This window comes from Meles meles, chromosome 3, assembly GCF_922984935.1.
Source record: "Meles meles chromosome 3, mMelMel3.1 paternal haplotype, whole genome shotgun sequence".
NCBI classification, from domain to species: domain Eukaryota; kingdom Metazoa; phylum Chordata; class Mammalia; order Carnivora; family Mustelidae; genus Meles; species Meles meles.
In genome coordinates this window covers 176,563,392-176,586,837 of record NC_060068.1, presented here as the reverse complement: position 1 = coordinate 176,586,837, position 23,446 = coordinate 176,563,392, and the positions used below count along the sequence as shown (strand labels likewise).

At 46.2% G+C, this 23,446-nt stretch overlaps 1 pseudogene; it reads left to right on the top strand.

The window, feature by feature from the left end:
* The first annotated feature begins 10,519 nt into the window (after window positions 1–10,519).
* Window positions 10,520–23,446, top strand: part of LOC123939315 — a 167,063-nt pseudogene continuing 154,136 nt past the window's right edge.

Here is a 23,446-nt window from a genome sequence, read left to right as displayed (position 1 = left end):
CTTTCGCTTCGCTGTAAGGCAGTTCCCAGCTGACAAATGAGTTGTGCTCAAAAAGTTCTTTTGAAGTTAATTGTTCAGAACTCAGGCCAACTCTCAGAAGAAAATTAACCCTAAACGCTTCTTGTTTTAGTTCCTTGGGCTACCGTACTGAGTATCGCTACACCAGGGAGGGGGATGGCAGGGGATTTCAATGCAGAAATGTATGGTCTCCCAGGTCTGGAGGCTAGAGGTCCAAGTTCAAGGTGTTGCCAAAGGGGTTCCCACTGAGGGCAGTGAGGAAGAGTCTGCTGTGTACCTCTCCCCCTCCGTCTGGGGGTTTGCTGGCTATCTCTGCTATTATCTCTGGGCCTTCATCTTCACCTGGTGTTTTCCTTGAGTGTCTATCTGTCTGATTTTTTTTTAAGATTTTATTTATTTATTTGACAGAGATCACAAGTAAGTAGAGAGGCAGGCAGAGAGAGAGAGGGGGAAGCAGGCTCCCCGCCAAGCAGAGAGCCCAATGCAGGATCCTGGGATCTGAGCAGAAGGCAGAGGCTTTAACCCACTGAGCCACCCAGGTGCCCCTATCTGTCTGATTTTAAAACAAAACAAATGCATCTCCTTGGGAGAAACTACCACAGGAAGAAGGACCGCAGTGGGTGGAGTGGTAGTCTCCCCAAAGACAAGTCTGTCAGGAACCCGGGACTGTGACCAGAGTTGGAAAGAGGGGGTTTGTAAAGTTATTAAGGACTGGAGATCAGATCATCCCGGAATAACCAGGCGGCTCTAAGTCCAATGACACATGAACTTACAAGAGACAGAAGAAGACACAGATACAGAGGGCGTGTGAAGATGGAGGGAGGCCAAGGAACGGGTGGGGCCCCCAGAAGCTGGAGGAGGAAAGGAAGGGCCCCCCCAACCCGACTCCCCTGGAGGCTTCAAAGGGGGCATGGCCCTGCCGTCACTTTGCTTTCAGACTTCCAGCTTCTCGAACTGTGACAGGCTAGATTTCTCTCTAAGCTCCCGAGTTTGTGGTAACTTGTCACAGCAGCCCCAGGAAACTAACACAGGGAGGCTCTTTAACTAAAGATTAAATAAGCCTAAACAAATCTAAAGACAAGGCCACTCTCCTAATTTTTTCCCAGAGATGGATAAGGCACAAGTTAACACCCGCCGTCCTTCCGCGGTCTCGTACTCTAAAATCAACAGACTTCCAATGAAATAATATCACATTACATAGAGAATTTGTGGAACATTTTTTCAATAGCTAATAAAAATGTGCTCCACAGAGGAGCAATTTTACCTATCGAATCAATTACATCCCTAACGTTTTATGTACAGGCAAAACACCGTGAAACCATACAAGGACATAGATGGAGATGCTCCAGCTGGTGGACCCCCGGCCGAGTTCCCCGCACTCCCAGAGCACAAGCAGCCTCTGGCAAACAGCCCACCTCTCTGAGGGTAAAACGGGGTCCAGTGGGGCTGAGAAGACGGAGAAATACCAGCCTCGGACAGAACTTTACACAGAGCGAGTGGTGTGACCGCCACAGTGAGGAGATGGCCCAGGGAGCCGTCGGAGTGCTCACAGGTGGCCATGCCCAGAGAGCCAACAGTCTCCTGTTTCATGGGGACATCTCTACAGAGCACCCCAGTCCCAAACCCTGAGCTTTGCAAGGGCTTGCCGCTCTTCTCCATGGGTTTGACTCCAAACATGAGTGCTGTAAGTACTGAACCTCAACTACATCAAGAAAAATGTCTCCTGAGTATAAATGCATAAAAGAGTAACTTAGATGTTGATGAGGGGAACCCTCTTATCATATTTTTCACCACAGAAAATACTGGAAGGCATAAAACCAGTAAGTCTAGCGTCTTGAGTAAAGAAACTCAATGATGGGGATACTTGAGATCCCTCCTGCTTCATTCTGGAAGGTTGCTGGGATGGACTGCTGTAATTCTAGCTTTTATCTCCTCCCTCGACTTTCCCTTCCTCCCAATTTCTTCCAGTAACAGAACCCCTTGTGGGAAACTCTTTCCAACCAATGTATTTAGGGCTCGTGACTCAGGCTTGGTCCATCTAAGAAACACAAGCTCCTGACCACAGTGATTGATTACTTCGGGGACAGAGAGCCACTTAGGTCAGGGAAGCAGTCCACCTCCCCCAACAGGGACTTTGCCGGAATCACCAGCATGGAGACACTCTCCATGCATTGCCAACTTCATCACTGGGAAGATGTGAGCCCAGGAGTGCTGACAGGGACTTTGACAACATGCAAACCTACCAGAGAAGGACAAAATTTGAGGAAGCAGATTTGAAAGCTAGAGAGGTGGCATCCTGATATCACTGCATGTGCCCCTCAAACCTAGGCACCCTGGATACAGGAAACAAATGTTGAGTTAATCTGAGTTGCATTTCTGTCACTTGTAGCACAAAACATGCTCACACAGACCCTGAGTTAAAAATCATAACCTATAACCAGGCTAAAACAAAACTCCTCTTTCTGCTACACATAACGCTCTGACCACAATATGTAGGTTTCACATACCAAGAAAGGCTGATGCTGGCTACCTGACATTAGCAAGATCCCACAGATTAAGGGCTGAGTCCCGCAAGACCGCCCCCACTTTGGACACCAATGGAAAGTCTTGGTCTCTGGTGTTTATGACCAACTGACTGACTATAAATGAAGGGTTCCCATGACCCCCTTCTCAAGTTTGATAATTTGCTTGGAACAGTTGACAGAATTCGGAGGGTTTTACTTACTATCTGGGGGGTTATTATAAAGGATACAAATAGAAGAGAAGCACAGGGCGATGTATAAGGGAGGGAGCTGGGAGAGAGACTTCCATGCCCTTTCCGGGCACGCCACCCTCCCCCCTGGCCCCGTACTTTGATGTGTTCGCCAACCCAGAAGCTTTCTGAACCCTGTCAGGATTTTTGTGGAGGTTCCACTATGTAGCTATGGTTGATTAAATCATTAGTCATTGGTAATTAGCTTAATCTCCAGTCCCTCTTCCCACCCTGGAGGTCAGGGGTGGGACTGAAAATCTCACCCCTCTAATCACAGGGTTGACTTCTCTGGCAAGCAGCCCCCTCCTCCCATTGTCACCTAATTATCATAACCTCAAATATGATTGAAAGGACTTTATGAAGAATAACAGAAGATGCTCATCTCAGTTCTACAGGGAAGTTCCAGGGGCATTAGGAAGTCTGTGCCAAGAACTAGGAACAAGTATACATCTCTTAGTATGTCACAATATCACAGAGGCAAGTTTTTTTTTAAAGATTTTATTTATTTATTTGACAGAGAGAGAGAGAGAGAGATCACAAGTAGGCAGAGAGGCAGGCAGAGAGAGAGAGAGGGAAGCAGGCTCCCTGCCGAGCAGAGAGCCCGATGCGGGACTCGATCCCAGGACCCTGAGATCATGACCTGAGCCGAAGGCAGCGGCTTAACCCACTGAGCCACCCAGGCGCCCGAGGCAAATTTTTTTGTTGTTATTTTAAAAAATGACACCATTTAGACCTTGGGTTGTTGGCTAATCTTTCATGTGTGTAGTAAGTAAAACCAAACATCTTACATTTTTCATTTTTTGTTTTTTATTTTCATTTTATCCTGTTTTGTTGGTGTCTAGGGATGCTACAATAGACTAGGACAAGTACCAGTTGGGTATAAATTGTCTCAAAAGGCATTTCTTTAACCAAATTCTAAGGAGGCGAGAGTTCCCAGTGAGGGTGTTGATGAATAGGATATGTGCTCTGTGTTTGGGCATCTGCATCTTTGGCCACACAATGGCCTCTCTGCCACTGTTGTCCAAGGGCCTGAAACCTGTGAAGAATCAAGAAGAGGTGGGCTCATCATCAGAATCTGACCCACTCAGATAAGGAAAGTTGGCCACCTGCTGTGGCAGAATTGCAGTTCCTGGCATGTGAACCATGGCTCTGGGGCTATCTGGAGGCTGGTTCCTAACAACACTGCTATTAATAAGATAATTGCTACATTTCCCTCTCTGATTGAATAATTTATTTGTGGCCACTCTCCCTGAAATCTCCTAACAAGCACAACCACTCTTTCCTTTTTATTTTAAGAAAGTTAGTTGGGGGATCTTGGGGGACAAGGGTCAGCAAAAAATAAACTAAGAGAAATCAAGTGTAGAGGCCCATGTCCATTCAATAAATAAGGATTTGATGTCTCTTTCAAGAAAAACACTATGCAGTGGGGGAGGGTGCGAGGGAGGAAGAGACACAGCCACAACCCTGTCCCCACCAAGTACGCAGTCCAGTGGGACATAAAGGAAAGAGGTTAACACGAGAGACAAGACAAAGCCACATCTAAAAAGTAAGTCAGCAAAAATGTTCCATAAGACAAACAGAAGACAGCTAAAGTACGGGTAAGGGAATCTTTAAGGGGCGGGGGGGAGGTGAGGATTTTTTTAGATGCATTTAGATAAGCGTTTCCCAAAGTTTGTCCTATAAAACCCTAGTCCGATGAGCTGCACCTTGAAGAAAGGGTTCCATGATCCGATGTATTTGGGGGGAATGATCATTTCCATTCTGCCACTACTCTCCCACATTAGAAATCCGCAATATATTCTAGTTCACTAAAGGCTCTGACTAGTCTCACCGCAGAGAGACCCATTTCACTTTAACACAATATGTCCCAAAGTTATCTGACTACAGAAAACTTGTGTTTCCCACGGAAAATACTCTGAAACATGCCAAAGAATACCACCTAAGGAAAGATTTGTGATTACCTCATGCAAGCCCAGACATTCCAAGACTGGATTTCCTTGAAATCCTGCAAATTGTTACCTCAATTGTTGGCTTCAAATTATTTAATGAACCTGCTTTGTTCCAGCAGAAAATGAATGAATGAAAAATATCATGAACTTTCCAGGGATGATACATATTCTTCCAAAATTTCAGATGTATTTAAAAATTGACAGGAGCCATAAATAGCAGAGTGGATATCTTTGAGCTTTATTTAAAAAAAGGATTGGGGCACCTGGATGGTTCAGTGGGTTGAGCCTCTGCCTTCAACTCAGGTCATGATCTCGGGGTCCTGGGATGGAGCTCCCCATCGGGCTCTCTGCTCAGCAGGGAGCCTGCTTCCATCTCTCTCTCTGCCTGCCTCTCTGTCTACTTGTGATGTTTCTCTCTGTCAAATAAATAAATAAAATCTTTTAAAAAAATAAAAATTAAAAATTAAAAAAATTTAAAAAGGATTATACATACATATGTATGTGTGTGGTGTGGGTGTACATATATATGTTTCATATGCATATATTTGCATATAAGTATCCATGTATATTTCCTCTGTCATGTGTAATAGACGTGCACATACATACATACGTGTATTTACATATCTTTATGTGCTCACTATGATCATTAAGAAGCAGTTTCAAATTTACATGGTTTTAAAAAAATTATCAAGATATGCCTTAGCCCACTGTTCTTAATGTGAATGTCCAAGCCCTCATTTCAAAGAGGAGAAACGTAGGTGGAAAGGGAGAGAGGGAAGCATCAAATGAAAGATTGGGAATCACCAGGAGCCTGGTCTGGGTTGGCTTTGAGAACCAAAGGGAGGTCAAACAGTGATACGATCCAGAAGCACATGAGTGTTTATCATCGGACAATTGCTGTACGTCTGTCTGGTGATGCTGGTCTCACCTCTGAGTCAGCTCTGATTCCACGACCCTGTTTGGAAACCCTCTGAGTGATGGCACTCATTTAGGCCCTCCCAGAAATACTGCTTCAGTGAAGACCTCTTGCTCATCCTACCACTTGGAGATGGGGTAACTCAGAAGAGCCAAGAACAGAGGCTGACCCTCCTGGGATCTCCAGACAATAAACTGACTCTTTGGAGCCGGGGATGGATTGGGATCCTAATGCTCACGCCTTCTTACCTGTAGATTAAAAGCAGAGGGGGAAATGCCATCATGGGGATCAAGGAATCAGGTCCTCACCTAGAACAGGACTGGAGAACAGTTGGACCTGAGGCTCCCGCGAGGCTTCTCCCTCCCGTGCTAGACCTTGACGCTTACTCGGGAGGTGCAGGACCACAGACCTACCCCAGATGCTCATCACTGCATAGAGAAAGTATGAGAATGAAGAGAAGGCATCTTCTCCTAGGGAAACCCTGAGCAGTAGGAAACAGGAAGTAGGAGAGCTGGTACCAGCCACGGCACCAGAGTCAGAGAACCTTCCAGATACAAGCAGAGCCCTTGAACTTTGCCCTCCCCAATCAAATGGCACAGACACGGACAATGGCTATCCAGCTCCCATCTTCGGCGATGCCCCTTCCCCAGGAGCCCATCAGCAGGGAGAGGAGGTCCAGACTACTTCCTCAAACTCCCACCCTTTGTGGGGAGCTCTCTGGAAACCCAAACCAGGGGAATAGGTTCTCATCAGCAGCCTACATACATACATGAGCAGCACATGCATTAAACCTGCACTACAGAATTTCATATTCAAGAGGAGCTCTACCTCCTTGGCAAGAAAGTGATTCAGTATCTTTCATGTGGAGCTGATCATCTCCAGATGGATGCATTAGGTTACTTCTTAAGAATTCTGTTTCCCTCCTCTTACACTGTTGGTGGAAATGCAAGTTAGTGCAGCCACTTTGGAGAACAGTGTGGAGATTCCTCAAGAAATTAAAAATAGAGCTTCCCTATGACCCTGCAATTGCACTATTGGGTATTTACCCCAAAGATACAGATGTAGTGAAAAGAAGGGCCATTGTACCCCAATGTTTATAGCAGCAATGGCTACAGTCACCAAACTGTGGAAAGAACCAAGATGCCCTTCAATGGACGAATGGATAAGGAAGAAGGAAGATATGGTCCATATACACGATGGAGTATTATGCCTCCATCAGAAAGGATGAATACCCAACTTTTGTAGCAACATGGATGGGACTGGAAGAGATTATGCTGAGCGAAATAAGTCAAGCAGAGAGAGCCAATTATCATATGGTTTCACTTATTTGTGGAGCATAACAAAGAACATGGAAGACATGGGGAGATGGAGAGGAGAAGGGAATTGAGGGAAATTGTAAGGGGAGATGAACCATGAGAGACTATGGACTCTGAAAAACAACCTGAGGGTTTTGAAGGGGCGCAGCGTGGGAGGTTGGGGGAACCAGGTGGTGGGTAATAGGGAGGGCATGTATTGCATGGAGCACTGGGTGTGGTGCATAAACAATGAACACTGTTATGCTGAAAAGAAATTTTTTAAAAATGAGGAAAAAAAATTCTGTTTCCCTGAACCTTGCACTGAATTTCAGCTACAGTAAGTATTAGGAGATGGGTTTTTACCATAAGCACCCATAGGGTAGGGTCTCAGCTTTGTAGAACACACATTTGCATGCTACCTCTAGCAAAGTGCTGGATGCTGTAAGGTCAAGACGTTTTGTAGAGTCTCTCTATGATGCAATCTGGCATTTGACGTACCTGTAAGCCCTAACATTTCGTCCCTTTTCAAGTTAGCAGGTGTTCTTTGCTCTCTGGGTGGCTTCAGGTCCCATGTTTGAGATCCATTCTTCTCCCTGAAAATAATCAAGCTTCATTTCTAGGTTTCATGGGATTCAAACATGGGATTCATGTATCGGAAATACAAGGCAGATAGGAGTTAACTTTCTCTGGACGATTCTAAAGGAAGACTTAATGAGAAACAATCAGCTGGAACGAATACTTGATCGATCGATGGAGGTGATAAGCAGGAACAAAGCAAGGGCACAGCCCAGAAGCCCAGGCCAGGAAGAAACCTAACACTATTGATGAAATAGATAGGAAATGTAAAACACTTTCAATCGATACCAAATTTGGCAGATGAATAAACGTTTGACTAATGCATCTTATCAGTTGTAAATCGGCTTTGAATTGCCATAAGATGTCATAAGACCATCTGAGAGGAGATTGGTAGGGGGAGGGGCCTAACTCTCCCCCCCAAAAAATCATCCTATTTTATGGCATTTGTACTGGAATTATTTCTAGAATAATGCAATTTCACGGCTATAATTCAAACTTGGTTTTAGTCTATTGGTTTAACTGCAGCACAGCTAAAATTTAGAAGTTTTTTATAGTGCTCCATCCCACATAATGGTGGTTAGAAAACTTAGAGAAACTTCAATTATAGTTCAGGAGACTTTTGTTCCATTTTTTTTCCCCTTCACAATGGACCTCATTTGGAGACCAACTGAGTAAATGGCAGTTTCAAATTTCGAACTCAATGTATATAAAAGTGGAGTGGTTTACTAATTCAAGAAACACTGTTGAGAGAGGCAGAGATTATCCAAGGCAGCAGAACATCACAAAAAAATTTAATTCTCTAAGAGAGGAACTCTGGCTCAGGTTCAAATATATCCTGATCCTGGCATAGTTTTAAAGACATCACGTGATGAAATAATTATACACATCCCTAAAAATACACGGGGCATCAGAAAGAATCCAGGAAACGCCCAGTCATGTCGAGGGCTACAGGTCTCACCTTTTCTCTGGAAGAAACTGCTCGAGGAACAGAGCACTGGGCCCCCAAGATGCTGGCCTACCTGGGCTCCAAGGACAGCGATGCACCAGGCAGCTGTGTTAAAGGACACCTGTCACCCTATAGACGGGTAGCTGGTTGCTCGCTGTTTTGCTTTCTCAGAAGGAGAGAAAGGGATAACGGGATTTTCAAGAGTTCCGTTTTGGAGATCTAATCCAAATGTCTCAGTCTGGTCCAAGAAAATGAGATCGAAGGAAGTTAAATGGCTTGCGGGAGATCAGAGAGCTAGTTCTTGGTGACCTCCCTAGAGCCCGGTCTGCGGATTCCCAGGCTCGGATGGCTCCCGCTACACCAGGCCGAGCACAGCCTTCTCTCCTGGGATGGGCATCCCCTTACCACAGCCTTCTCTCCTGCAGGCTCTCTGAATTAGCAGGAGTCACCAGAGCTCCCGGCCACCATATATGGAGCGGAACAACGGGCTCTCCGGGCGGATCTGCAGGCAGTTGTGGAACAGGTCTGTATCTGTAGGATTCCACTGAAAGGTCCGTTCCGGTGGCTCACGCTTATTCACGTGGGTCTCGGGGCTTCTGCGTACAGTGCTTTACTGATATCCGAGCATCACGCATCACCCCTGGTCTGTGAGCTGCTGCGCGAAGGGTTGCGGCCGCACCGAGGACGGCTTCAGTCCCTGCGAGGCCCCCAGGCAATGACCTGGGACCAAGACCTTCAACGACGGTCTTGTCGTGCCTACCGTGAGTCCATATAAAATGGGTCATTTAGAAATCAAATAATGAAGAAAGGACATATCGGGCAAATATGAAATAGGCAACAGATTTGTTTAGCCCATTCAGAAAGCCAAACATCCTTCTCGGAGTTAGCCTTGCGGGGTTGGGGGGGTGGTGATGCACATTTATGCAAATTAGCATTGTGCCAAAAGCCTTGATTTGTTTCAATACCATGAGGATTCCATTGCTTTTGGTGAACTTTAGCCGTTTTCTTTAAGGGAATCATTTGTTCGCTACCATATCAAATGACGCTTTGTCTTCTGTGCGTGTGTGTGCGTGTGCCTCTCAACCTCGCCAGTGATTTTTATTAGTTTAGTTTCATACATATTCAAGGAGATTTGTAAGTCAAATCCATTTTTTGTTCTTAAAGATGTTTTATGTTTTAGAAATTAAATAACATATTTTTTAAATTTTTTTTGTTATGCTCTGCTCCCCGCAAGTGTGGCCGCCACCTGTCACCATACAACACTATTACAATACGGCTGACTACACTCTCTGTCGTCCTTTCATCCCGTGACTCATTCATCCCATGACTGGAGCCTAGATCTCCCGCTCCCCCTCACTCATTTTGCCCATTCCCCCCATTATTAAAATACTGTACTGTTAAATGAATTTTTAAAACATACACTAGATACTGTGTTAATCATCTACAGAAGACAAGAAGGGGAGCCTGAGTGGCTCAGTCGTTAAGCATCTGCCTTCAGCTTGGGTCATGATCCCACAGTCCTGGGATTGAGCCCCACATCTGGCTCCTTGATCAGCAGGAAGCCTGCTTCTCCCTCTCCCTGCCCCTGCTTGTGTTTCCTCTCTTGCTGTGTCTCTCTCTGTCAAATAAATAAATAAAATCTTTTTAAAAAAAATAATAAAAGGGGCGCCTGGGTGGCTCAGTGGGTTAAAGCCTCTGCCTTCAGCTCGGGTCATGATCCCAGAGTCCTGGGATCAAGCCCCACATCGGGCTCTCTGCTCTGCGGGGAGCCTGCTTCCTCCTCTCTCTCTGCCTGCCTCTCTGCCTAGTTGTGATTTCTCTCTGTCAAATAAATTTAAAAAAAAAAATTAAAAAAAAAAATAATAAAAAATTTTAGGCTAGGGTCATGATCCCGGGGTTGTGGGATCAGGTCCATGTTGGGCTCTGTGCTCAGTTGGTCTGCTTGAGATTCTCTCCCTCCTTCCGTCCTCTCACTCATGTTCTTTCTGTCTCTCAGATAAATAAAATAAATCTTTAGAAGAAAGAATAAAAGTGAACACCAGGGACATTGTGCAAGTGGCCGGCACCATGAAGTTCTGGACTTCAGACCAGGTCTTTGAGTTGGAAACTCATTGGAAACTATTACAGCTGCGATGCAGAAAGACCCAAACCCCATGGACCCAAGTGTGGTTGGAGGTGATGTACTGGACAGACATATAGATCACTTGGGAAAGATGTACAGCCAAAGACTTCTCAGCACAGAGTGGGGGCTGCCTTCCATTGTGAAATCTCATCTCGCAGCAAGAACTGAAACATTTGTGCAAGAACACTCTGTACTTGATCCTGCAGAGAAAACGATGGAACTTAAACCCACTAATATTTCACTTACAAATACGGTTTCTGCAATTTATACACAAACCACACCCTCAGGACCCAGAAAAAACCATTTTGACTCAAGAAGCTGTGATCACTGTGGAAGGAGTCAGTCTTAGCAGTTATCTTGAAGGACTGACGGCAAGCATGGTACCTTCAAATGCCAATAAAGGCCAAGAAACAATGGAATGGATAATACATCAATTAAATGCTGAGATTGAGACTTGGCAGCTTCAGCAAGAGGGAGCGTGAAGACACCGAAGGCAGTGGCAGGGTTTGTAAGAGAAATGAGGATGAAAGCTGTTATACAATACACCCACTCCCCACATCTCTGCAAGCTGGCAATATACTTGTTATTTAAAAATCAAAAATATATTTTAGGTAGGATTTCTTTTTAATAAGCGGCAGAAAAGCTGTATGACTTTTGATCAAAACAAAGAGGTGGCAGATTTCTAAATAAAAGGGATCATCTGAAAGCAAAAAAAAATTTTTTTTTAATTTTAAAATTTTGTAAAAATAAAAATAAAGGGATGAGTAATTATAACAAGTTTTTTTGCATTCTGTTAAAATCAGATATATGAAGTCAACTATATTCCAGCAACTGTCCCTAGCAGAGTGCTCTGGGATGGATCGGTTGAGAGGTGCTGCTTGGGGGCGCCTGGGTGGCTCAGTTGGTTAAGCCACTGCCTTTGGCTCAGGTCATGATCCCGGAGTTTCAGGACCAACGGGGAGTCTGCTTCTCCCTCTGACCTTTTCCCCTCTTGTGCTCTCTCTCTAATAAATAAATAAAATCTTTAAAAAAAAAAGAAGAAGAAGAAGAAGTGCTCCCTGTGTAAAGTGAGATGTCTGTCCACTGTCTTTCTCATAACCCCCAAACAGTGTCATTTTCCTTTCAAATTCCTGGGAACTGGCTGGTGGATCAGGCATGATGACGGCTGCCGCGGGAAGCAGACCCGGCTGACGCTCTGGCTACACTCACTCACGGCTGGAGGCTGGGCCAGGCTTCCTTTAATTCCTGACGGCCCTCTTTCTCCTTGGTCAGGAGATTTTGTCCATGATGGGTCCGTTTCTCAGATACACGGATCTGATATGGATAAACAAGCTTTTCATTTCTTTGATTCTGCATATCACACCCTCCCTTTTTTTTTTAATAGCCTTGGTTAGCCCTGATTCCTCGTTACTGGGGTCAGAGAACAGAGTGATGAACTTGATCGAATTGCTGATGATGTGGAAATCCGGCAGTGGTAGGAAGCTGACGACCAGCCATCAGGCAAGTCATCTAGAAGAACATAACCTCATCAAGACAAGATTAGGCATCAGACTTTGTTTCCTGATTTTTATACTTCAAATCAAATGAAAGAGTGTTCCAGTGCTCTTTGTTGAAGTCAGCCAACAGACCAACGTGAAAGAAATGAAAACACCAAAGGTGCTTCGTGGTGAAGGCCCTGGTGAGTTTTCATAAGCTGCTGTCCGCCCCCGATCACAACTTAGGATCCCGCTGCTTCTGGCTGGGTTGATGTTGGCCGGAGGCTCCACAAACTCCTGCCTCTGCACTTGTCCTAGAGCCGCGGGGGAGTGCACCTGTGCAACAGCCCATGGCGGTCCTGCAGCAGGCAGGACTCTGCCCCACAGGCCCTCACTCGAATGCACTCCTCCCATCTCCTTCAGGGGCCTTCCGGCGGATTCAGAAGAGCTCACCGCAGACTGGAGAGGGAAGGAAAGCATCCTAGAGAAGCCTCCACGTGAGCTGGGCCTCGAAACATGGTGACTAGAATGACCTCCGTTAATATCAACCCGTGTCCCCGTTTTCCATCATCACCCCTCCCCCAAAGGAGCCTTTTTAGGCTTCTCCTAAATGTCCCTCCGCAAGACATTTTAGCATCTGAGTGTCTGTTTATGCACTATGACCCTTTAAAAGTCCACAAACCATTGCAAGAGCTAAGATTTTTTTTCACTCCCCACCCTGAGAATCAATTTTAGCCTCCTTGGGGGAAAAATCACTGTTGGGAACGCATGTCACATGCATTTCTCTCGTAAAAATGATGTACTTCCAAGAGCTAATCCTGCCGTGGGTAGACAAATTCCCCTTTCAGAAAGATTGTTTTCAGTGTGCGTTACTTAAGAGAACGTTTGACTCCTCTCAGGGGGAAAAATGGAAGCCCCTCCCCCCAATAAACGAGCCTTGAGTTGGCTGAGGAGACACGTGGTCTCTGCTGTGCTTTGCTTTTTTAGATCCAGATGTCAAGGAGTCCAGATGTCTCAGAAGGTTGGGAGGCCGCCCCTGAATCATGGGCAGAGGCTGGGCAGTGGGAAGAACGAGATTCTCCGAGCAGACATTCCCTAGAGCCTGGGAGCACTGTGTGGTGAGCGAGGTTATTACTTCATGTCCCCTCTGTTTACCTACCTTCGCCAGCCCTGAACTTGGGAGTCAGCAAGGGTAGGAAAGTGAGCTGCAGAGGTAAGATGGGAGAGCGGGCCTGGGTGACATGTTCCGTGGCACGGTGAGGACCACCACTCCTTTTCCGACGTAGTGCAGATGGCTTCATGAAGGCCACTGCCTGCGTCTCACTTCTGCGTGGAACCAGCAAGGGCCTCTATCCTTGACCTTAACTGACCCAAACGAGCCTGTCTCCTTCCTTCTTCAACTTACTCCCTCAACAAAGATTTACATGTCAAGGACCTGTGAATACTCTAAAAACGCAAAGGTCAAGATTGACCCACTTTCCCCCCCAGAGAGGCCACAGCCTCCTGGGAAGAGTCAGATGATTTGTTCAGAAGAACTGGTGAGAATAAACGTAAGGGTGTCCAGAGGACTTGCCCCAGCGCCCCACTCTGTGACTCACCGAGAGATGGTCACGGTTTGTTGTTCTTCAAGGAGGAACCCCAGCGTTGGGGAACTCAATCTCCCTTGTACTTCCAAATTCATTCCTTTTAAGGAGCTTAAAGTCGAGCTGCTAACCTAAATGAAGGCCTCTCCCCTCATCCCGCTCTCCGCACCAGATCAGTGATTACAATCAAAGAAACAATTACCTTTTACAAGATTTGCTTTTTTTTTTTTTTTTTTTTTTTTTTTTTAAAGATTTTATTTATCTATTTGACAGAGAGAGAGGTCACAAGCAGGCAGAGAGGCAGGCAGAGAGAGAGGAGGAAGCAGGCTCCCTGCAGAGCAGAGAGCCCGACGTGGGGCTCGATCCCAGGACCCTGAGACCATGACCTGAGCCGAAGGCAGCGGCCCAATCCACTGAGCCACCCAGGCGCCCCACAAGATTTGCTTTTAATTAACCTGTTTGTTCCTCCTTGGCAATGCCACTCCCAAGAGGGCATCTGAGGAGTCCAAGGGCTCTGTTACCTGCGAGAACAGAGAGGCACTAAGGAGACGGCCTGATGGTTCCCTCCTCCTGGACCCCTTAAAGCTCACGAAAGTCAAGTCTGCCCACAGGATCCTGGGAAGGAGGACCTGCTCGCCCCGACTTTTGAGGACACCGGGTTGTCTAGAGAACAGGAGGGTGGAGGTTAGTCCTGAAAGATGGGAGAAGCTGAAACTTTTCTTTCTGGCTAGTTCTTAAAGGTATGACGTCAGCTTCCTAAGACATTCTCCCAATCTACTGACCTTTTCACATCATTAGAACAAACCTAAGTCAATAGATCCTCTTGAGATAACACGGAGGACACTAGGAGATGGAGAGGAGAAGGGAGTTGGGGGAAATGGGAGGGGGAGACGAACTATGAGAGACTGTGGACTCTGAGAAACAAACTGAGGGTTTTGGAGGGGGTGGGGTTGGGTGAGCCCAGTGGTAGGTATTATGGAGGGCACGGATTGCATGGAGCACTGAGTGTGGTGCACAAAAAATTTTGGATCACTGAAAAAAATAAATTAAATTTTTAAAAAAATAGATCCCTTGAGCCTGTCTCGAGAGCCGACCTCAGCCACACCACCACTGGGCAGGAGCCTGCTGCGTCTGCTTGCTGTGTTCCGAAGTGACAGAGACGGACACCGTAGCTAGCCCGCAGAACAGCTTGCCCTAGAGCTCGGACATCATAGCCTCCTCCCAACGGCCATCGCCAAGTCACAGTCCTCCCCCGCAGGATTCTCGGACATTCTGACCTTCTCAGTAGAAGAGCACAAGTGCGTAGAGCCTGAAGACTTTGGGTGACGAGCACATTTCAACAGTCCAGCCCTCAGATCTGACATTTCTCGGCTCCCATAGTCTAGGCAACTCGGTTAAGAAAACTACCTGGAAGATTAAATCGTTGATTTTATCCTTTATCCTTAACTGAGCTCACACTGTGGATCAAGCTGACCTCCAGCGCTGGAGATCAAATTGGTCTCTGGCCTTGAAGAGAAAATTCCTTCTGGATATTGTGAATTCTTGAGTCCTCCCAGAGCAGCTGCCGGGTTGCCGAAGAACTTGACTTGGAGACTGCTCCATGTTCCAAAGCCCTTCCGGCATCTGGCCACGTGATGGTTTTCTCCACTACAGTTAGTTACAAGGAAGTCACTCTCATGGTAGAAAAAAAAATATCAACTAATTACAAGTATATCTCTCCTTTGTCCTTTAGGAAAGTTCCAGAATTTCATCAGACCCCCAAATTCCATCAGTTCAAATACGGGGGAAAAAATGGATTACCACTGAAATGAATCACCTCATGAAAACTGATGCAGACCACAGTTCTTTGATCAACTTCTCTCACCATCTTACATTTCCAACGATGAGCAAAGAGCCTCCGTTCAATCCCGTTTTATTTAATTTCAGCTCAAATTTAAATGCAGTGGTTTCCCCTAGAAACGACTGCAACCTGAAACTTTCATGGCCGGCTTCTAGCTACAAACTCAAGGTTTGTAAGGTTCTCTGTGAACATCAGCTTTAAAATAATATTGAAATAGAACTTTAAAACTGAGCTCCTAGTGTTTTTATAAAAAGGACTTACTAGTAACAAAATGAAAATTAAGGAAATAAAGTTTTGTATATGAAACAGCATGCTGTTTCATAAAAGCCATCCCTCTGAAATGTGGTATCTATGTAACTGAGCACACTGATGTCTCTTGAAATTTGCTGAGAATAAATTTGAAATTGCATTTCCGTGGAAGTAATTGCCTATCCTCTAGAGCACTTGTTCCTAACTTTTTCAAAGATCCCTTTTGAATACCAAGAACTCCCACAGGATCAGAAAAAAAAATGTAGAATACATGTGGAGACTCATAGGTCCTTGTCTGAATTCCAGGGTCTGGGTCTGGGTCCCACTGTGTGGCTTCCACTGATCCTGTGCCATAAAATTACCCAAAAAGGACTACCCTGGCGCAGACATTCTAGAACAAGCTCGTGGCTTGCATTAGAACTTCAGAGATCACTCTGTCTACGCCAGGCTTGCCTACACCAGAAAACAAATGTCCTCCATTTTTTCTTTTAGTCTCAATACCTAGTCTACTCTTGACATGTTACACCCCGTAAATTTACCTTTCTAGTACTCTCTAATTAAATCTCAAAACCATTTACCTTCTTCTCAAGCATAGGCTTGAACTGTGAGAACGCAGAGGATTCGAGAAGGACCTTTCTATATGCAAATAATAAATGTGATAACTTATCATCGCCTCCATTGAGATGATTATCCACATAAATCTTAACGGTGCCATTGAGAGCTGCATTAAATCATCCCACGGGTCCACTGCACTGTGGGTGATAAGCTGGCATTTTTATCTATTTAACCCTGCTGCTCTCTGACAGGAAATCACATCCCGTTTTGTATCCAGGAATCTCGGCAAGAAACCAGGGCCCAAACTGAACTCAGCCTCACCTAGCTCATGGGCACGCAGATGCAAAGTCATGCTGCTTCTCAAACCCTCGGGCCCCAAAGTCGCTTCTACAATGAACGTGTTGCCCTTTTGAGAGGGACTTTCTAATTTCCCTGCTCTCTGAGAGATCTTCCAACTGACAAATGGGAATATTGTGGGCTCTTTAGAAACTGGTTTTCCCCAGCCTCTCGAATGCCTCCCAACCTGTGTATTTTCTGCTTCTGGGTCACAGAATCACAGACATCATCTGGGTTGGATGAATTCAGAGGATCCACATGCTGGGATGAGAGGGGCAGGGGGAAGGAAGGTACATCTTTATTGTCCCTAAATTCTAACTGGAATTTAGCATTTCCTTCAAACGGCGCTGCAGGCAACAACCACAGTCATTCACCCCAGACTTTATCACCAAGAGAAATCACAGATATCTCAAACTATTTACTGTCTTCACTATTTCAAAATTCAGGCAGCTGTGAGACCTGCGGTGGGAGCCTGTGCTTGCTTTTACTATGGTAATGGGGAAGCCGGTGGATCACTAAATCACCGGTGGGCTCCATATATTTGCTAATTATATTTTAACAAAATTGGTTGCCTTTGTAATCCTGTGTATTATATTTTGTGCATTCAAGACACATTTTTCTAGAGAAAGGGTCCCTGGGCCTCATTAGATGGTCTAGGGCATAAAGAAGGGTGAGAATTCTTGCCTTGAAGTAAGAGTCTTTGAATGGTCGCTGCTTCTGCCACATCCTTGAAGACCCTGTGTTTGACTCCACTCAGAATCCCACTGCAAGAGACTGCCCTACAGCCTGGGAGCCTCTTGCTTGTGTATATGGCGCCAGTCCTGTTTGACCTCCACGAGCAAGAGCCATTCTGGACAGAAAGCAGGGCCCATCCCAAGAGTCAACCTTCATGGATCCTTCCCCAGCATCTCACTCTTAGGGAACGTGGCATGAAGGTCAGACAGCACCCAGAAACATGCTCTTGCCCCTTCATTCAGGAGAGAAAGCTCTGTCCAGCAGGGCCCATCCCAAGAGTCAACCTTTATGGATCCTTCCCCAGCATCTCACTCTTAGGGAACGTGGCATGAAGGTCAGACAGCACCCAGAAACATGCTCTTGCCCTTCATTCACTGTGGCCCATGGAAAGAGACCCTCGGAGAACATTTCCTCTGTCTCCTAATGCCACAGTCAAGACAATGGAATCCCAGTTGGCAAAATGACCTGCCTCAAAATTCCCACTGCACGAAAACTGCCCTGATGCCCAAGAAAGGTCTCTTCTATACGACGACCCACAACCCATAACCACCACTGGCATCTATGTCATGCTCATCCCACACCAGGCTCTGTTTTAAGTGCTGTACAATATCAATTCCTTTAATCATCGTAATGAATCGATTGGGCAAATTCTGGGATTATCCCTCACTTTATGGATGGGGAAACTGAGGCCCAGAGTGGTGAAGGGACTAACTAGGTGATATGAGCAGTTAGTGATGGGGTCAAGATTCAGATCAGGCAGCAAGACTGCTCTCAGCCCAGAACCATCTGCCTCTCCAGCCAATCTCCATCAGGCAGTCTAAAACTGAAAGGAAACATATATACCAATGTTCGATGTATTCAATGCATAAGTTCCTACAATGGCGGTCATAATCCTTTGCAGCAAGGTAGACACAAATACTGTGGACAAATATGAAGTAGATGGTAAAGATCAGACCTTCGAGAGAGGGAATGAGCAAAAAACTGTAGCTTGAGGGGACGAGAAGCTGAGCAACCCAACCCACATTTGCAACGACCTGGCCATCCCCAAACCCATAAGGTTGAAAACTCTGCTTATTGTCTCCCCTCCCCTCTGCAAATTCATCCCTGCTCCTTTATTCCTTTATTCCATGAAAGTTGCTACATTCAATTTCTCTCACCTTCTTTCTCATTCTACTCATCCCATCTCACCCACAAACCCTGCCAACCTGCCCAGAAGTATCCCTTACAATTCAAAATATGCTTCAAACACAGAATTTAATTCCATCTCAAAATGAGCACCAGCTGAACAAAGAAAATCTGCATCAAGGCTGGAAAATTGGAAAGGTTGATAATGACATTCAAATGAGATTCAAGGATTTTCCAAGCAATAGAGGGAAGTGAGACCAGCTACAGAATAGGATACTCTGGGCCCACTACCATCCAACGCAGGGAAATCTACTTGGGAACAAAGGGGAACAAAGGCAGGAAGCTACCGGCAAGTTCTAGCTTGGAGAGCATGAGGGATGGGTTTTTGTTCTGTCTACCTCCCTTCCTTCTTTGGAGAAAGTGTACCTCTCCCTTTGGAGCCCCCCCCAAAAATAGGACGTGCCACACCCTGACCACAGAGTTGAGTGTGTGACCAAGCTAGGTCACACAGACTCCCTCTTGGGAATTAAACCTTGAAGGATATGCCCAGGAGAGAAGGGAGCTAGTGTTGAATCAGCAAATTGGAAGCCACACCCTGGAGGGGTGGTTCAGAAGCTCTTCTGTCCAAGAGCCCTAGAACCGCACCATGCCCCGTCCTCCTGAGGGCCAGTGGCTCCATCTTTCCATGACTACATGAGACACTCCACTCCACAGTTGTATTCCCAGGCTTCGTAATAGACATGTACACTATTTACATCCCTCTACATGGATCAATATTTCCTAATCACTGTTAAAGAAGAAAACAGAAAAAATAAAAGAGAATTCCTAAAAGAGGTTTGTTTTCCAGGCAGTCGGGTGAGACTCATCACAGACTCAAATGAGAGAAAAAACTCATGTGTTCATCCTGCTAAAGACAACAGAAACCATGGAAATGACTTAGAGCTAAGGAGACAAAGTCTAGTCAAGTAGGGAGGGAAGCTAGTACATCTCAGGGAGGTTGAAGGCTTTTCTCAACTCACAGTTAATCCAGTAATGGGTGAAAATTCATTTGAATCCTTAGGACATGGGCTGCAAGGCCATCCCAGTTGAAGGGAATGACCTGGGAGTTCCTATAGTCCACCTACAGATGACTACAAAAGGCTCCACATGTCCATCTGAGGCACAGAAAGGTCTGGCCACCCAGGGCATGGGTCCCAGACAAAATTCTCTTAAAGAGAAGCAACGTCCTTCTGCTTAGGATGAGAACCCCAATATATCCAGAACAGTGTATTACTCAGCTCAGGCTGCCATAACAAAATCCCATAGACTGGGGGGCTTAAACAATAGAAATTTCTTTTTCACAGTTCTGGAGGCTGGAAGTCCAAGATCAAGGTGCCAACACGGTTGGATTCTGGTAGAAGCCCTTCTTCTGGCTTGCAGAGAACCCTGCCTTCTCATGGTGTCCACATGTGTTGGGAAGGAAGAGAAAAAGGGGATGGGAGGCAGAGAAAGGAAAGGAAACTCTAATCCCATCATGAGGAATCTCTCTTCATGAACTCACCTAAACCTCACAATCTCCCAAAGGCCCCACCTCCTCATATGACTTCCTTGGTGGTTAGGGCTTCAACATGTGGATTTGGGGGAGGAGGGTTCACAATTCAGCCCAAAGAAAATGGTAACATGACTTTTTCATTGCGTATCATTTAACTCTTGGAAGATCTTAAGATGCATATAATCCATCTTAAAATACTCTCACATACACAAGGCAATGCTATGATATATTGGTTTAAGTTACACCCTGGGCATGTTCAAGGGGTGTTCAAGCTCTATGACTGAGTAAAATATGTCAGTAACCACCCTCACGCTTCATGAACTGGACAGACGAAGAACCCCGTAAATGACGCCATTGACATTTGATGCCGTAAGTCTGCGGTATCCAGCCCCTGTGCTGGGAGGAGCCTGGCCTACGGGTATTGTGGTATCTTCCGCAGCGACCTCTGTACAATGTGATCAGACCACCCACCAGACGACAAATGGGAATTCACAGAACTCACAGACTTGATAATAAGAGTCCATTCCGATAAATACCCATAAGGAGGTTTTGGCTTCAGACTTTCTTCCCTGTAACCTGGTTGAGTCGCGATCACCTGCCTACAAGCACCAGTTCTCAGCAGGTTAGAATATCAATGCCCATGCGGTACACTGGGGAACCTGCGTACATCTGGGATGTAAAGTGGGGAACCTGTGTACATCTGGGATGTAAAGTGTTTGGGGATAATTTGGTCTATCAGGACCAATGAATGGGCTGTGTGATTCCATGAAAATAAGCAATTTATTTTAGACCTGAGACTTTAAGCTAAGAGAAGTTGGCTAGGTTTATAAATAGCGCCCTGGGACGCTTAAGCGAACTTGAGATTTACTATATCCATAAGTTTGATTGATCACATCAACTATGGAGGAGAAATAAAATATATTTATAAATGCAGTAAAAATGTTTAAAGGAATTTAATTAACCAAGTTGTAAAGGGGGCTGATTATTTAAGGTAGTTTTGTCTGTTCAGCTGAACACTAATAAAAGCACCCTTGAAGAGGGCTGTTAAAATTCAATGGATTTATAAAAAGAGCAATCAGATTTATATGCGGGACTTAGAAGCTTAAGGAAAACAAGACTTCTGCATTTTTTTATTTGAATAAATTGAAAATTAACCAAAAAAATCCAAATAGATATAAGCCATCCCTTTTAGGGAGATAAAAAAGCCATTTTAAAGACCCCGACACTCATATCAAGAAATCAGAACTTACGAATCACTGCTAACTTGGGCATTATTTTCCCACAAAAGGAATCGGTCCTGGGATAGTTTTGACTATGCACCTGAGCAGTAAAACAATCTTGAGAATGTGTCTTTAATACCCATCTCGCTAGTGACAGGCCACGGTGCACGCCGCAAGGCACCGCCCAGAGTCCCCTTTGACAAAGGACGAGGTGCCCGGCTGCTCCAGGTGCTGTGGGCAGACAGCCTCAGCGGTCAGACCCTTTGGGGACACCTGAGCTACACAACGCTGGCTGACGGCACGTCCTCCCGCACCGGTCTTCCCCAGAGACTCGTCCAGAAAGGACTCGCCGGCTGGGGCCATCTCCAGACGACTCTGAAGGTCATGCCCAGGGTTGACCTCTCCCTCCTCAGAGCTGACCTCTCCCGCTTTCTCTGGCTCCCTTCCGCAGAGGTGAGTGCTCAGGATGTTCCCCAAAAAAACACCGCGCGGGACTGAGTCCTTCAGAGAGGCTGCTCTCGGGAAAGCCAATCTACAGCACAAACTGGGCGCTCCAGCCACTCAGCCACTGGGTGAAACATCAGCCACGTTCAAAATCCTGACGGTTTTTGTATCTGCAGAGTGGGAAACAGAGGAGTGAGGAGACCAGAACTTGGTGAACCATCAAGTACAGCCAGTCCGGGAGGCGACCTGCTCGATGGTCTATACTCCCGGGGCAAGACGCCACCCCAGGCCACACAACATGCTCTATTTCCTTCTGAGACACATCTTTGCACATGGGACTGTGTCCGATTTGGCTCCTGGCGAGGCGACTGTCCTATGTCATTGCTGTCACGTGCACAGCAGCAAACATCAATACCACCAGCATCGACCCCTTCAGGGTGAATGTCTGCTTCCAAGAAGGGAGTAGATACACGTTTCCTGACTCCTTCCACGAAGTACAACACCACGACAACGACAAACCCGGACATTCCATATAAAACAAACCGAGGGCGGCTCTGAGCAATGGAGAGGAGTCGGACGCATTGGGTGAAACTCTAGAATTATGCTGAGTGGGGGGAAAAGGAACCCACCTGAAAATGCAACATACTGTAGGACACAATATTCTCAAAATGACAACATTTCAGAAATGGAGAATAGACTAGGGCTTGTCGGGGACCAAGGAACAGAAGCGTGGGAGGGAAGCGTGTGCGTGTGTAAGAAGGAACGCGAGGAGTCCTGATGGGGACGGAAATTGCCCACGTCTTGCCTGCGTCCACGTCTACATGCTGGCTGTGACGCCCCACTGCAGTTTTACAAGATGACACCGTTGGGAGAAACTGAGTAAAGGGGGCATGGGGACATTCCATATTATTCCCCATAATGGCATGTGAATCTACAGTTATCTCAAAGTACGAAGTTTACTTGGGGAAAAAAAAAAAGCATTCAGGGTGGACGTTAGCAATCGAGAAGAAACACCTACAGATGAAGCAGAATATGCTTTAACCCGTAGGAGCCAAACGGTGGTAGAGGAGTGTGGGGAACGGCGAATCAGAGGCACGCCGCCACTTTCCGTCGTTGACACCAACGTACACACGTGCTCAGAGAGGGACTTAGCAGGACACAAACGAAATGGAAGCTGCGGGACCCTCCCTTGCGCAGATCCTACGGAGAACCGGCACGGCCGCAGCAAGCACCTGCCTGCGTAAAATTTGCGGAGGTAAGATCTGAACCAGTGCGGGTGGGGATTGTGATCTCCCTCTACTCTGCTTCGTCTCCACTTCGCTTTTCCTCCTTCGGGTGGGGGTGGACTGGCCGCCGAATCTCAGGGACCTTGTTAAGGGAAGCTGAACAGGAAAAACAGGTTGTTTGGTTGGTAGGTCGATGAGGTTCTCAAGGCTCACAGTCACATCCAAGTCTAACCACATCATCACAGTAGAGGAATGTAGCAGGATTTCCCTGCCACCTCTGTGTCACCTCCCCCAGCACCGAAGTATAGGTCCAGGGGTCACCCTCCAGCCCTAAAGTTATCTACGGTCCCTGTTACGGACTGAATTATTTACCAGTCTCCCAAAATTCATGGGTTGAAACTCCAAACCCCAATGTGCTGTATAAAGAAAGGGCCTTTAAGGAGGTAATTAAGGCTAAATGAGGTCATGGGGTGGGCCCCTAATCCAGTAAGACCTGTGTCTTTGCAAGAACAGGGATGCTTGTACACAGAGGAGCCCACGAGAGGTCACAGCG